Source organism: Vidua chalybeata, chromosome 14 (assembly GCF_026979565.1).
Source record: "Vidua chalybeata isolate OUT-0048 chromosome 14, bVidCha1 merged haplotype, whole genome shotgun sequence".
NCBI lineage: Eukaryota > Metazoa > Chordata > Aves > Passeriformes > Viduidae > Vidua > Vidua chalybeata.
The window spans coordinates 15,166,428-15,183,226 of record NC_071543.1 but is presented as its reverse complement, the minus strand read 5'-3'; positions in this window follow the sequence as shown (position 1 = coordinate 15,183,226).

Genomic DNA, 16,799 nt, shown 5'->3' with positions numbered 1-16,799 from the left:
GCCTTCATCCTGATTGCACTTAATTTCATCAGGGTCACACTGAAGAGCTCAGGCTTGTTTAATTCTAAACTCCAATGACAGTCAGAGGAACCCAATTTTAGTTGTGGCTCTGTAAGAATTTTTTATTCAAAGGCAATTAAATGGCTTTCTTTGGCCTCCTTAAATTGACAAACTGTAAATAAGGGTTGTTTCTCCATAGGAAATGATACCAACATATTTAAAACATATATAGAATGACTTGTAATAACTGCTACTACCTCAATAGACAATAAGCCAGTAAATTAAAGTAACAGCACATAAAATGATGAATTCTGGTAGTCTTAAGGTGATATAAAATAATTGGAGACTTCACTGCTATTTCCATTTTTAATGGGGTTCTGTGGCAGTACGTTCTGGCAGCAGGGCTGGAAAGGTAAATTAATCTTTATGCATCATCATCGAGCAGTGTAAACACGGCCAAACTTAATTAGGACATAATAGATTGTTAAATGTCTGCCCCTCAGAGGTGAGATTGCTCTGGCAAGTGATTACAGACTCTCAGGCAAGGTCTTCTTTAAAAGACTGGTTGTAGCTCTTCCATGCCTCTGAAAACAGACCCCATGGAAAAGCCCTGCCAGAGAGGCAGCTTTCCATGGTCCAAGGGCCAAGCACAAATCTGCAGTGAAATATTAATGCAATGAGGTTGTACTGGCCTGAGGTTGTTCTGCTTTGGCAGGAAAAACTCTTGGTTTACTGCAAAAATAGCAACGGGAGTCATTGAAATCTCCACCTGGATGGAAGTGCTGGCCCTTCCCAGCTCATCTTCCCACAGCCATGGGCACCCCGTCCTGCTGGGCTGGGCAGCCATGGAGAGGGGGAACTGGGCTGAGGCAGGTGTATAAAAACAGCAAAGATCTCACTTGGCATTCTGTCTTTTAGACATTATTGCACATTAAGTGGAGAAATGCAATACAGTCTATTTTTCACTTCTATTTCTGATACTGGCGTTTGTCATTAGCAGATCCATTCCTGTGTGATTTTCTGAGCCTGTCGTACTGTGACCTCTCTTTCCATGGTAGCAGTTGAACTTACACTTTTATATATAAGTATATATTTATACTTTACTACACATGCTCTTGCTTCTTAAATGGACTAAGTTCACTAATTGAACACAAGGTGATAATTTCTGGTTTAAAAGTAGCTGCAAAATGTAGTTGGGAAAACTCAAAGCTTTTTGTGAGAAATACTGGCAAACTAAATCTGAAAAGAAAGTACATTTTATTGAACAGTTTCAGTCTGGATTCAATGTCCGTACAGTGTGGACAGCAGAAAATTCAGGCAAGAAAATATATTGTATTCTCAGGGGAATTTTAGTTGTGTCTGCTTTAAAACTCATTTTGTAGTATGGGTTTGGTGTATCAAGGCACGACACACAGTGGCACGAACTGGCCAGATGTGGAGATCTTTTTCACACTGTCAAATACCAAAAGGTGTCTTAATAACTGGAAATCAAACTGCAGCATCATCTTGAATGCCTTGATTACTCCAAGGCTCCTTTTGTAGTTCAACATTTTTGATTTTATTTCCTGCTAATTGTGTTAAGAGTTTTCTGCTGCTCGATTGCCTCAGGAATTAGGAGATGGTTTTGAGAGCAGGGGAAGGACTCCCCTGCCAGCACAACTCTTCAGGGCAGAAAACATTTCTCATTATGGAAATTATCGTAGATATTGTATGAAAAGGGGAAAAAACCAATTTCAGAGCTGTAGGAAAGGTCTGCTGCAGACCACCACACTGGACTCATCTTGTTAATCAGGATAAAAACAGCAGAGAAGACAAAATTTTTGAGTTCCCAGCTTTATTTGATCACTACCATCTTTGCAGAGGGGTTTTATGTACTTTAATTTCTATTTTAAGTCTTTAGTTCACTTTTTAATTCCCTCTTTGCTAATTTAATATGTTTTGTTCTTTGTTTGCACCACCTAAAACTAAACCAGCTTAATCCACATATATCTCAGAGTCAGACTCCACCCTGCATTTGCTTTTGCATTTCCACTCTTTGGTAATAGCTTTTACAAGAAGACCAGTTAAAATTCTTAATTTTGTCTAATTCCTCTAAATGCACAATGATTCTTCAACTGGAAAGGAAAGAGAGTAGCTCAGAATGATCCATATGTTGAAGTACTGTATTTTCATCATTTAAATGATAAACTTCCCATCAAATATCCACAAATGTACATTCATGACTCCCATCCAATGATCCATTGGCCAGAGGCACATACATTGTTTTAATTTATTTTGGAGTAAAGGTGCTTTCCTGCCGAGTTTGGATAAGCTTGCTATGCACCAAACAGATGTTCAATAAAAGAGACTTTACTGAATATGACAGAGAAACTCAGGGAAAGAGGATGAAGGAAGGAAAATTACAGGATGTATGGATTCCTGGTTCATCAAACAAGAGGCCACGCTTTTAATCGGGGCCTTTTATGGATGGAGCAGTAATGAAACAGAAAGGCCGGAGATGACTTGGAAGAAGGTGACACCAGTGTGTTGCTCGTGGTGGAATTAACTTCGGCAAACCCACTGCAAGAGCACACAAATTCTCCCCATCCTCTGGTGGGTTCAGTTCTTCCCATCATGGGAAAAACACCTGCAAAAGTTCAGTTGCAGGATCTGGGAGAATTACAAGGTCTGGAGGTGGGCACGTGAGGGTTCCTTCCCACCATGCGAAACACCCAATTTTGCTCTCGGAAGAGAAAAGTGATTCTTAAACCACCCAAGCCTTACATCTATTCAGGCTTTTCCTATTTGGAGAAAGGTGCTGTTTAAGGAGGAGTTGAGGAGCACAAAGCCAGCCTGATTCATCTTGAGCTCAAAGAGGGAATGCTGCCTTTGAGATAAAGATGGCTCTGCTTTGAAAGGTTTCTCCTTTGTTCGGGGATGTCCACCCACCGTGTGGGACAGCTCCTCCTGAGAGACACACACCAGGAGAAAAGCACCTCCCCTGCCTGCTCCCAGGGAGCTTAATCTCCACTTTTTGGATGTCTCCAACAAAGAGAGAGCTCGTGCCTGACCTTCTCCAGCCCCGCCCTTCCTTCGAGCCCAGCGGGGATGGGCATCCATCTTGTGACAGAGAATTGACTCCACAATGCAGTTTTTAAATCTGGAAAATTTTAACAGCACACTCAAAACTTTCTTATTCACAAGATGTGAATTTGTGTTGATTTGCCAAGGAAGAGGTATCGACATTTTCCACCCAGCAATCTGCTATGCTTGTCCAGGGGCAGTTCATAACCAGCTTTCCTCATTCTACTTTTCACTATGGATGTGTCAACGTGGTGAAAACTTGAAGTATTTAAATATTTTTGTGGGCGTTTTGGTAAAATCTGATGGTATAGAAGGTGGAACAGCTTCTGCAGGTGCAGCTCTTCCATCAGTGCTCTCCATCCAGATTATTTGATGTTTGCAAAATCAGTCCTAACAGTAGTGGAAATGCCTTGGAATGTGGTGTAGGACAATCAACAAGCGACCTGATTTGGCTGCTGAGGCTTTCTCTTGGTGTAATGGAATGGAGAGAAAAGGTAAGAAGGGGTTTCTGGAAAAGAGACCTTTATAATTGAATTTCAAAAACTTTCATTCAGGAAATTCTCAGCTTGGCTTAACTCTCCTACATTGACTTCTTTAGAAGGAACTTCCTTTCTACAACCTACAAAATCTGTATTTTTTGTCAAGACATAATAAAAGTGAGTAGGATACATGGGGAAAGACAGCAAAAATTCATGGCAAAAGAGGATCTGAAGGGAATAAAGGTCTAAGTGGTAATTGGCATCAGACCTAGCTATTCTTTTTTTGAGATTCTGACCTGGATATTTACCAAGCTCTTCCTGGGCAGAACTTGCTGGTTAGCAGCAAGCTGAGATGAGAAATTAACTCAGCTGCAGGACTATGATGGGGTTCTCCAAAATACACATTGAGATTTGTGAATTTGCCACGGGGAAGCAACGCTGTCCCTTTAATAATAAATTTCTGTATAATTTATTATTAAAGACACCAGCCATTCAGAACTAAGGGTCAATAAACAGGACTTTGCAACATGAAGTAGGATCCTGTGTAGCTTTTCTGAGCCATTACTACGTCTGAGTACCTACAACAAGAAGCACCAAGTCTCCACTGCTGCTGACGAATTTACACATGATGCTGAAGTTTCAAAACACTGAAGCCTGGGCAATATTCTTCACAAGATGGATTGGCATTTTTAATAATTCCCAGATCCCAAACACATATGAAATGAGCCCTTGATGAGAAAGGTCTGATTACAAATAACCTGCAGAGAGATGAAAGTTTGTTTTTAATATCTGCCTTTGACTTTCAAGAGGCTTCAAAAGAAGGCAAAGACTAGAAAACAGTTTGATTTAATACTGTTAGATGTGTGAAATAAAATGCTGGACAATAAGAGATGTAAAACAAGCAACAAGTGCAAATGACTTAAATCAAATTAAAGAGCTAATTGAAAATAATGGAATTAAACCCTTTTTTAGTTGTTTTTATTCATCTGGTTTTCAGCACTGTTTGCAACAACATTTTTTTTTTATCTTCTTTACTTTGAAGAACAAACTTTCTCTGCCATGAAAGACAATGATTTTAATCAGGCTCTGAAATGTCATTCTCTGGGGATGTGGCTGTTAAATGCCAGCGAGGAAGAGAAGCGCCATCAACACAAACCAGCAGGGCAGCCACGGAGCGAAGCGGCCTCGGCGTGTGGGGCTCTGATACAACATCCGATACCGAGATCCTTCAGCTCCCACCACAGTGATCCTCACCAACACCACCTTGCTTTCATTCTCTCTATACCTGAAGGAATTCTATTTTTGTAGCATAGACACTCAGACCTCCAACTGAGCACATCTCGGACTCCAGCGAGCAGCCACGAGGTATCTGCTGGTACAGCTCTGCTTTCAGAACAGATCACCCAACGTGGAGTGAATGGTTCTGGTTTTTTTTGTTGGTTCTTTTTAAGCATCTGAAGGGAAATGGGGTTTACATGAGGGAATTTGGGTGGGTTTTAATTCATTAAAGCAAAGGAGTGACCCCTCTGCAGTGGGGTTGGTGTGACTGCAAAGCTGCCTGTGCTGCTCCTGGTTCTCCCGGGAGAGGAGGTGTCCCAGCAGGAGCACGCCTGTCCTTCTGGCTCCTCACTGCCCCACTTCTCTTACCCTGCCTTGCACTGCCAGGTTGACTTCTCCTTGCTCTCCTCTGCCCACTCCCAAGCCCCCTCCTCATCCTCCAGCTGGGTTTGAGCTCCAGGGCAGGGATGGCTCAGCAAAGGTGCATTTGCCCAAAGGGCCTGAAGCTTTCAGTGCTTAGAAAAATCCCACTGAGCAGAATCGAGGATTTTAAGGGTCTTATTGAACTTGAATGATGATTCTGTGATTGCAGAGCACATCTGCAGGGGCTTGTTACCCACAGACCTCGAATGAGGCTTGGCTTTGCAGAGCAAAATTAAACCTGTTATAAGCATTTTGTACAGAAAATTCCCCCATAAAACCCGGTCATCAGGGTTCAGAAAGTTTCTTTCTTTTTTTTTTTTTGACTGCAGGCTCACAGAAATAACTTCCCTGTGGAGTTCAGAGGTGGGCAGCACAGCAGGCTCAGCTACTCCTTGGCTTTAGAGGTTATTTTTGCTTTACCCTGTCCTGCACAGGAGCAAACCATGCTTGGAGCAACCTGGTCCAGTGGAATGTGTCCCTGAATGATATTTTAGTTCCTTCCAACACAACCCACTCTAGGATTCTGTGATTAACTTTTCTGCCTTTCTCATGGGCAGCTTAATTTTAAGTCTTGCAGAAGAACAAGGGGAAAACCAACTGAGACAACATGAGGACAATTCCCCTGCATCTGGAAATGTTTTTTTTTTTTTTAATGAAATTATTTCCCCTGTGTACTGCTACACTGCCTCTTCATTAGAGGGACAGGAGAAGTGTGTGCTTGCTCAGTGCTAAGCTCTCATGGTATGCAGGGATTGCATAGAAAAAAATCATTCCTGGTGCTAAAAACCAACATGACACTGCTCCTTAAGTTTAGTGAAATATCCAATCAGTCTCAGTGGGTTTTTCAGGAAAAGGAATAAATAAAATAACAGGAAGAAAAAAAAAAAAAGTGGGAAATAAAGAAGAGAGAAAACCCACCAACCCTGGTGTGTTCCCATAATAAAGGGTCTAAAAATGCCCCACTCATTGATGCAAAATTACACTTATTGTTTATCCTCCTTCTACTTCACACAGCTTTATACAATACACACCACGAAAAATACAAGCAAACAACCGACACATTAGTTAAGAGACCTTCCATTTTACTTTGGCAGTTCATGATAATGGAATTTAATTGTGGAAAAAGCTGAATAATTTTAGCTGAATGTCATTTGGTTCATTCAAACTGGGAATCAGGGACATTTTTAACAAAGGTTTTCAAACTTCTTTTGAAATCAGGAAGCTGCTGTGCACAGATAAGGGGAGAGGTTTGAGGATTCTCTATCAGAAATTTCAAGGTTTTTTCCATCTGCTTTTTCACATTAACTGGTAATTATCCAGAAAGGCACATAATAGTGCAGAAATGACAGAAGCTGACAAAGGTTTTCCTAAGATATGTAAATTGTCAGTGATAGGCAAGGTGCAACAGAAAGGCTTTCTACAGCACAATTATTTATGCCAGTTTCATTTGCTTTTAGGTAGCACTGATGGTTCTACCCCACTGCTGCCTTTATCACAGGCACTGCACATTCCCTCACCACCAGCACACAGGGAAGGTGGCAAAAACTGAGCTTGGAGCTTGGTGGTCTCCTCCAATGCCTCTATTTCCTATTAAATACGTGCACAAGGGGCTGCGTGTGGAGATATTTCTGAGGTGGTTATTACCTTCCCCTTCATTCCTCACTCTGCAGAAATAAATCAAGAATGTGATCCTTCCCAGTGAAACAGCTCCCACATGGTAGTGGTCTCAGAGCCCACCTTCCTCACAGCAGCTGTTTGAGGGAGGAGGTGTTGGAAGGGACACTCAGCTGATTGTCTCTGAGGTTCATTAGCACTCTCTGCTAATTGCCCAATTCCAGCAGACAGATGAACCCCTTAGAGCTGCTCAGATAAAGCCCCTTCCTCCAGCTCTCTCTGTGCAGGGCTTCTCTTGATGGGGTTGGAAATGTGGGTGGTGGGACCACCACTCCATTTGCCTTTGAAAGTTCATTCTGGGAATGTAGAATTGAGGAATATTTTGAGCTGGAGGGGACCTTTTGAAGGACATCCAGTCCAGCCCCCTCAGTGAGCAGGGAAGGCTGATTTGGGTACCCTTAGGTTCTACTCCTCAAGGGAAGAAAGATCCCCTCTCCCTAAATTGTCCCCTCAGTCTCAGGAATTATTACCCATGGCATTGCCAACATGCCATCCCCTTGACCTGTCCCAGCAGGCCACCAGGCTGGGCTCCAGCTCTTGATCAGGGTTTTACAAGGATATTTTAAGTCTCTGTTGTGCAGACAGAAACATTGGGTTTTGATAAATACCCCTTTGCCAAAGGAGAATTTGGGCTGGGGTTCTGAGTCCTTTTGGGAACTTAATTCTTATTTAAGTAGAGAGTAAGGGGCTGTGCTGGGAGAAATTCTGCCTGACCACCCCCTCATCCAGCTCATAGCAGAATTACAGGTTCTAATTCACCTTTCCTAGGAATAGGACTTCCCATGTAACTTCACATGTACCAAGAGGTTATAGGATCTTTAATGGATGGGAGGACTTCACCTGCAGTACTGGCACCAGAGGTGTTATGGTGGGATAATCACATCCCATCAGCACCTGAAGTGATGTTAAAGTACCCTGATGGGAGGAGTTTCCATGTGTTTGTGGAGGTGGAATTAATTTCCTTTATGGTAATAGTCCCTGAAGTTAATGGGTGCTGAGAGAAAGGAAACAAGATGCACACAACAGATTTGTATTTTAAAAAAACCAACAAGATTGCATTTGAAAGTCAATAGGCTTTGCTATTAACTCTAAGGACCTTTTCTCCTATCTGGTACTTTGTTTTCCCAAATCAGGGAGGTCAAACTCGAGTGAAAGGCTTTGGGAGGGATGGAGAGGGAGGATTTCAGCCACCAGAGCCTTTGGGCTGCAGCTGGTGCCCGAGGAGTGTCTGTCTCTGCAGGAACCAGCCTGGGGTTGCTTGTTTAACTTATTTGGTTTGATTTTTTTAAAGACAGATTTTCTTCCAGGGGCTTTTATGCCGGAAAGATTCAACAAAAACTTCCGAGAGCTTCTTGGTCAGTGCTGGACCCCACCAGGATGTGCTGTCTCTGGGGGTTTGGAAACATCCCAGCTGATTTTTGGGGGTTGCAGCCCCAAAATAGCTCATGTGCTCATGTCCCCTTTTGTCCCCATTCCTGTTAATTCCCAGGACTCCTTCCTTTCCCTGGGCAGCCCCTGGTAGTGCTGGAGGGGCAAAACCAGCAGCTCCAGCTGCTGACACTGGGCTGTAGCTCCACTGAATGCTGCGAAAGCAGAAAACAGCATCAAACATGCCGGGGTTTAAGCAGAAGTCTGTAAATTATTAATTGCAAAAGGAAACCCCAGCTCATGCTCAGGAGAGACCCCAGGACAAGATGAGGTATGGGACCAGCTCCCAAGCCCAGCTGGAAATGGATTTTGGGAATATGCAGGTGAATTAAATGAGGTGTGTGGGCCAGCAGCATCCCGCTGATGTTCACACAGAGCATTTAGGATATTAAAAAATTGCCCAAGTGGTAATTACATCCTTAAACTTTCTGGATTTTCTTTAGTTTTACTTTTTTTTAGGTTTCTTTTTTTTTAAATAAAGTTTAAATTAGATCAAAAACCAACCAGCCTATGAAGATGGTCCCGAGTGGTTTGTGTGAGGACTTTGGAGTTGTCATGCACAGACATCAGGTGAGAGCTGGCAAAAGCACTTTGAAAAGGCACAAAGGCACTTAAGGACAGAAACCCTGAGGATGCTCAATAAACAATCACAGGAACGGTGCCTGTGCCGTGAATGTGACTTTGCCATTGTTGCACATTTCTGCTCCTGTTTGTAATGACATTTTGGCCACTGTCTAAATACACAGAAATGGCCTGAATGCATCATCTGAATTATCTGATGTTAGTTTGAGTTTCTGGTTTTTTTTTCTACAGCCTCTTGGTAGACTTTGAAAGAAGAAAAGGGAAAAAAATTAAACATATTTCAGAGTAATTGAACTGTGTTCACATTAACTTACACTAAAATTATTTTTAATTAAATGAACTTCCCCTGTTTGTAGCTGGAAGGTACTTGTGTGAGATAAAAACTCCATTCTAATAACGCTGAGACTCACCAGCACTTAATTAGCATCACAACTCAAGGCAGAGGGAGCAGGGAGGTGGGTCTGTGCTGCTGGGTGGGATTTTGGGAAGGGATGCTCAGCCCCCATCCCAGAGCCCACCCAGTGCCGCGAGGAACACCGGGAGGGGAAATCACACCTAGGATTTGACACAGTTTGTGGCAAAAGCAATTATAATTAACATTATATTAAATATTAAGTCAAGATCATAAAATGTTGATTGGTACTGATTAGCTGCATAATCCATAATTAGAAATCACTGCACCCTTCAGCAGGTACTGTAGTGCCTTGCCTGTGATTTCACTGCTAAATTAAGCGAGAGTGATTCAGCTTTTGCCCTGAGTTTTACTCCTGCATTTCATTTAGGGCAGAAGCACATCCAGGTAAAGAAAGGCACAGGATCTGTTTCCACTCAGGCTGCTCCCAAATTACCCATCCTAAGGGCAGCTCCCCTACCCCTTCCATGCCCATGGAGAAGCGATGGCCAAATTGCCCTGGACCATTCTCAGCTCTGGATGTGTCTAAAAGATGTAGGGAGAAGCTTTGGAACTGCCTGGGGAAGTGCTGGAGTCCCCATCCCTGGAGGGGTTCAAAATCCACGTGGATGTGGTTTTTGGGGACATGGGGTAGTGCTGGCCTTGGCAGTGCTGGGGACAGTTGGTCACAATGATCTTAGAGGATTTTCCCAGCCTAAATGATTCCATGACTGGATGGATTTCTGTATCCTCTGAAAATTCCTTGTGTATTTCCTCTCCCCAAAACAGGGACTGCAGAAGGTCGAGTGAGGCTGTGCCCTGCTGGCTCAAGCCAAGATGAAGCAGCATTAGGCAGCTCCAAGATAATGATTTCTTTTTGGCCCAAAAGAAACCTCAGGACACCTCAGCAAGGAGGGAGCAAAAAGAGACTCTTTATTCTGATTTGATTTTAGAAGACCAAACCCATCTGTGCTTCACTCATTAATGGGGTGGAAACAGGGACCCTGTGGGGAGATTGGTGGCTCTGGGCTGAGGAGCTGCTGCAAGAGGGTGAATTATTCGGGGTGTTATCAAGGCTTGCTGCAGCAGCCCTGCTTTCCCCTAATTTTATGGGTCCATTTATCCTGAATATCCATTTGTAATGGATAATGTCATCTCACACACTGGGAAACACTCAAGTTTTGTTGAAGTAAAGAACAAAGTCCCCTAAACCATGAGGTTTTATGTCTTTCTGCTAATTTCAGTCACTGCCTTGGCTGGAGACCCAGCTGTGATTTTCCACAGTAGAGCTGGATAAAAATACTAAAATTTGGTGGATAAAATCCTAAACCCACGGCAGCCTGGCTGCTCCTGCTGGAGCTCCAGCAGCCTCCTTGGGGCCGAGGGACCCAGGGAGGCTGCGCTGGGCACCCGCTGGCAAACCCAGGGCAGCAGAGAGAAAACACATTGTCGTAATTTCCTCTTTTCCAAAGGCACTTTGGAGTCCTAGGGAAGAAATCTTTTCATTCCTTCTGCTGTTATCTCTGGCCCTGATTAGCATTGCCTGGGAGTGGAGCTGAGGTTCTGGGCAGAGCCTCAATCAATTAAATCAATGCGGCCGTGACGCTCCAGTGATTTTCCCTAACCAAGGGTTGAGCCTAAAAGGAGGGCACAGGGAATCACAGGGAATGTGGTGCTGGGCAGGTGGGGAAAAGCAGGAAAGCTGGGCTGAAATCCCTGCTTCCCTGTGCTGGATATCATGGAATGCAGCCCTGCACTGGCTCAGGGAGGTACTTGCACTCACACACTCGTTCCCACGGCATTTTAATTATTCTCCTTATTGTGTTAATGACCATACTTTTATTTAAATTAATACATTTAAAATTTTTTATATTTATATTTATATTTTTATATATTTATATTTATTTATATTATTTATATAATGATATACAATATATAGTATATTATATTTTTATATAATATACTATATATTATATAATATATAATATAAGTTATATAATATATACTATATTATATATAGTATATATATTTTTATATGTATATATACACATATATAAAAATATATAAAAAGTATATATATACATATATTAAAATATATATATACTATATATACACAATATATAATATAGTATATGTTATATAGTATATAATATATATTATATATTATGTAAAAATATAATATAGTATATATAGTATATTATTTATATATATATATACATTTTTATTTTAAATTAATGAGATGGCATAGACTATCTCCATTTTTAAGAGCTACTTTTGGCTAGTCCAGGGAATCCTCTGCCCTGCCTGAGCTCCTTGAGCAGCCATGTACCCTAAGATCTTTGTCCCACTACAAAGCATCCAAGCCCCACTGACATTCTTGCAACAACCTGAAAACACCAGCAAGCAGCAGAAAACGCTCCCAAATTTGGTGCATTCTTTGCTGAAGCATTGAGAGTGTAGGGGCTACCTCTGGGTGAGCAGCTAAATAAATAAGTTCAAAAATTTAAGAAGATTCCCATGCCATGACTATCAAAACCAAGGTATTTCCAATAAAAATTGTAAAAAAATAAAAGCAGAATGTCCTCTCTCTGTCAGCCTTCCCGGGGCAGGAGTGCAGGAGGTGCTGGGCACAGGGTGCTGCGTTCCCAGTATAAAACTGGATTTGCATCTCCTGCCTGGGATGTACAGCAAACCCTTCCATCCAGCAGACATTTGGCTTCTGGAATACTGAAAATGTCTCTTTTTTTTTTTTGCCTGCAGAACCAATGCATTAACTCTGAGAAGGGGCAGCACAAGGAAAGCCTGGAGCTGCTGCTTGCCCTGGAGCTGGAACATCCTTTGAGCAACAGCAAAGCAAGAGAAAGCAAAAACACCCCTCTAAGATGGCTGCAAACAGAAGGTCTCTGCAGTGTCTCCTTAAACACTGAAGATATTTTCATTTAAAAATATCTACTTAAAGGCAGGTTTAATCTCGAAATGGCATTTTCCACTTAAAAAAAAAAAAAAATCACATGCACACAAAAAAACCCCACCTTCAAAAATGTCTTGAGTTATTTCTCCTTCAAAATTTTTTTTCCAATTAAATTAATTTAAACAGAGTGAAAAACGCTTTATGCCCTAAGAGCCTGAAACCTCTGGTGTCAGCTGAAACGGGCACTTGTGCTCTCAGCTTCAGCCCTCGCTGCAGGCACCTCTGCTTTGAAGCCTTTGAAGTGTTTGTGGCACAGGAAGAGTCTCTCCTCAGAGAACACCAGTTATTTTACAGATATTTAATGTGTGAAGTGTGTGTGCCTGTGTTTGGGTTCGGATAACGGGGGTTTCACAAGGCAGGTGGGAAAACAGGGACGGGATCTTGCAGAGCAAAACTGAAGGAAAAACCACCTTGAGAGCATCTCTTAAGATGCTTCCAGCCTTCATCAGCACCATCCTGAAGATGCAGATGAAATTATCTGACCTTCAGAGGGACCAAAATATTTCTTTTTAGTGCCTTTAGAATTCATTCACTCTCCCAGCACCAGGATTTCCTTTAGAGGAAAGGATGCCACCAAAAAAAGCCTGGGGACGCCAGGAGCAAGGGACTGAGGGTGCCCATCCCCACAGGGCAGCTGGTACCACCCCCCAAGTTTATTTTAGGGATGTGATGCAAAATTCTTGCAATAAATTTGATTAATGGTTGGATTTTGGAGCTAATTATTTAACTCATGTAGTGACCTTGCTTGTGATTTGAGAGGTAAAACCTCTGCCTGCATTTCAGGGGGGCTGATGCAAAATCTCCACCTCAACACTCAGCAGGACCAATTTTGAGGCGGATTTGTTTAAATTGTTACGTTTTCCTTCTTTTTTGGCGGGCAGGGATGCCCAAAGGTTGATGCCTCTGTTTCAGAACGAGCCACATTTATTCACTGTGCACTGCAATTATTCCAGCTTGTAACCGATGAGGTTTAATTAATATTAAAATCTTAAATCAGCCAGCTCAGCCAATGTTATTTGAGCACTGATGGTTTGTTGAACATCTTCTCTCATGGACTGGTATTTAAATAGGAGAAAATATTAAAAAAAAAAATCTTATATCTGAAATGGAAAAACAATTATGTTCTGTGACTTTGCAGAGTTATTTTTGAGGACATGTAACATATTTTTGCAGAGTCTCTATTCTAGGAGAGGCTCTTTCTTCTTGGTGTTTGTTGCTTCTCTTCATGTAAACACAAGGAAATATTAGGTAATGGATAGGGAAATACATAGATAAGGAATATAGAATAAGCCCTCTCTTTTTCAAACAATTGCCCTTCATGCTACTCTATTTTTAATTTTTCCAGCTTTCCTGCTGCACTCTTTGACTCAGCCAAGGCCAGGTGAGACTTTTTCCTTCTTTGCAGATCCTGAACTTTATAAATCTTCAATCTACTTTTCCACAACCAAATGTTTAGTACCTGCCAGACAATCTTTTTCCTTTGGTATTTCTTTTTTACAACTGTCCCAGTCTTTCACCCAGTGGTTCTTTTGAGTGGAACCAAGGATTCATCTGATCCAGGAGATAAGAGTATCACCTGCCCTCCTGACAATTTCCAAACTAAATGCAGCACAGAATCTTGGCTATATCTAGAAAATAGGTGAATTTTTTTTTTTAATTTAAAGAGGAGGAGAGAATACTGTAGGGGAAAAAAAAAAAAAAAAGAGATGAGAAGGAAGAAAGAAGATCAGTGAATGTCCAGCATTGATTTAGAAACAGGCTCTGCCAGGCAGGGGGAAAAGGAGCCTTTCCCAATCCATTCCATTTATGGTTATTAGTATTGATATTGTATTTCTCTTGGCTCCCAAAAGGAAAAGTGGGAAATGAATTAGGGAAAAAAATACTTTTCTGTAAATAATTTTTTTTTCCAATTCAGATGTTTTTTAGGAAACGAGGAGGGGGGAAAAATCTGCTTCTCAAATGTCAAGGACTTGAAAGACTAAAAATACATCACCGGAATAAATAAATTAACCCAGAAGACAGGACTGATGCTCTGCAGGCATCAGGGATTAAATAAATTCACTAAATTCAAAGTGGTACTGCAGATAAGAGCTCTTTGTGCCGCAGCATGTACAGCTTATTGATTCTGGGATTGAGGTGCTGTGCACTCTTGTAAAGGGGGCTCTGCCTGATATGGCTTAATCCTGCCCTAACGCACAGCCCCGCGCGCCGAGCGTGGAGCCCGCTCCCCTCTCCCCATTTATTTTAATTTGGTCTGTGCCTTCATTTGCTGCACCACATCTGTGCCTCTCCCCCCAGCACTGCCTGAGGGACAAGGGGCACTTCAGGAGGTGCTGAGCCAGCAGGATGGGGCTGCTGCAGGAGAGGGGCCGCGGGCGTCTTCCACAGGGACGGAACGCCCCAGCACTTCCCTCTCCCAGCGGGTTTTGGGGGCACTGAGGGGACAAGGGGTCCTTAGGGGAGCAGCTCCAGTGGGGATCCTGGTTCTGCACACTCACATTTTGTTAGAGGAACCACCAAGGAATGCGTCCGACCAAGGTCAAAACATGACCTGGACAGATAAGATGAATTTTTCCAGACAAAAAAAGAAAAAGTGGGAAGGTTTGTAATAAATCCCAGAGGGGCTGTTCCATACATAGCTGGAATGAAGATGGGCAAGTTCCAATTTACCTGTTTTCCATGGCAGAGGATGCTTTCACCCCCTTGGTCAGATGCTGAACTGTCAAAGTCACTTCACACTAATACAGAAGGACATTTAATTCCTCCTTTGGAAGCTCTCCTGGTGCTTCCAAGCTCAGGTTTCCTCCACAGGTTGCTCTGAAGGACGAGCAGATCTCTCCAAACACAGAACTTCATCATTTCCCAAGGAAGAGCAAATCCTCCAGGGCTCTGGAGGCGTGAGGAAGCAGCCTGGCAGGGCAGTGGTGCTCTCGGGGTGTGCTGGTCCCCTGGGCCATCTCTCCTGGGGTCAGCTGGAGCCAAGCACCAGCACCTTCCCAGCCTCGGGGCATCCCTGGCTGCTGCCTTCAGAATCACTGCAAAAAGAGCTGATCTGACCAAGGGGAAAGACTTTTACCATGAATTGTTGTCTCTTAGGTATGAGGGAAGAGCTCAGGGAAGAGCGCCATGGCATGAAAGAAGTTGCTACAGGGACTTTTGGGTGACCTCCCCAAATCCCTGTATTTCCCTCAGGTTTGGCAAATCTCCCAGTATCTTTCACCAAAATCAAGCTCTTAATCTCAAGACACCTCTCCTACGTAAGGTTGCCTCCTGAGCACGATCCACAGGGCCCATGTTTCAACACCCAGGATTCATTAATATTTCCTGCAGAGTGCTCAGTAAGTAGCAAATAAAGCAGGAAGTGTCCCAGATGTTGGAAAGAAAAAATGGAATTATTCATTGCTTACTAACATCAAATGCTAATGTGAGAAAAGCATCCTTGAAGAAATCCTTGACTAAAATTCATCAGAGTGATGTGAAATCACTGCTTTAATTATGCATTTTGAATGTATTTATTAGTCCCGGTTCTGATCTGACTTACAGATGTTTAGCAGTGATAAGGGTCTGCTGCAGTCTTTGGAATTACTCATGATTTACAATGACAAAACTTGGATCAGAATTAGGTCCTTGTCACTACTCTATAATATCCTTTCATCAAACTTCACATTCAACAGATGAAAGCGAACGTGGTTTCTGCAATTTCCAACTCTACCACTGAGCCCATGAGTTCCTTTTTTTTTAAAATTTCTCCTACAGAAGTGATGACTCTCACAGCAAATTTTGTCTGCTTGAGTTATACTTGCCATGAGAAACTTGAGAACAAAGGAATTGGAGTCTTTAATCCACCAAAATTATGTATTTGGCCTTGTGCTGGCAATAAACATGGAATTTTAATGAAAGAGTTAATTGCTTTAATTATGCAACTCTACAATCTCACTCTTTCTTATTGTTGTTACTATTAGATATATATCTAATATTGGGAGATTTTCCAAACCTGTGGGACATCCAGGGATTTGATGAGGTTACCCAAAACTCAATACCAGACAACAACTGGATGTGCTCAATACCACACATTTAAAATAAAACACCCTCTGTTCAAGAATGATTCAAAGCCATGTGGTTTATTTCCAAAGAATGATGGAATTTTAAACTATTGCTTGTTCTAGAGCTGATCCAGAAAGAGCAAGTCTCCAGGGATGCTTTACTCCCTAAGGCATGAATGCATGATTAAGCTAAATGTATTCCATAAATGCCTTGATGACATTAAACTAAATTTTTTAAAGAACAGATGGAGAAAGTTAATAAATATTTCATTCTATAATATAAAACTCACTTCTATATTCACAACTTCAGGGATCCTCATCTTCACAGATATCAATAAGTCTGATGGATTTCTTGCTGCATTCTCATTCTTCTGCCCTGGTGTCTCTTATGGGATCATCATTTCTGCATGCTTGGATTGTTTTATGGGATCAGTGAAAAGCAAGTGACTGTAAATCTTGACCTCTTC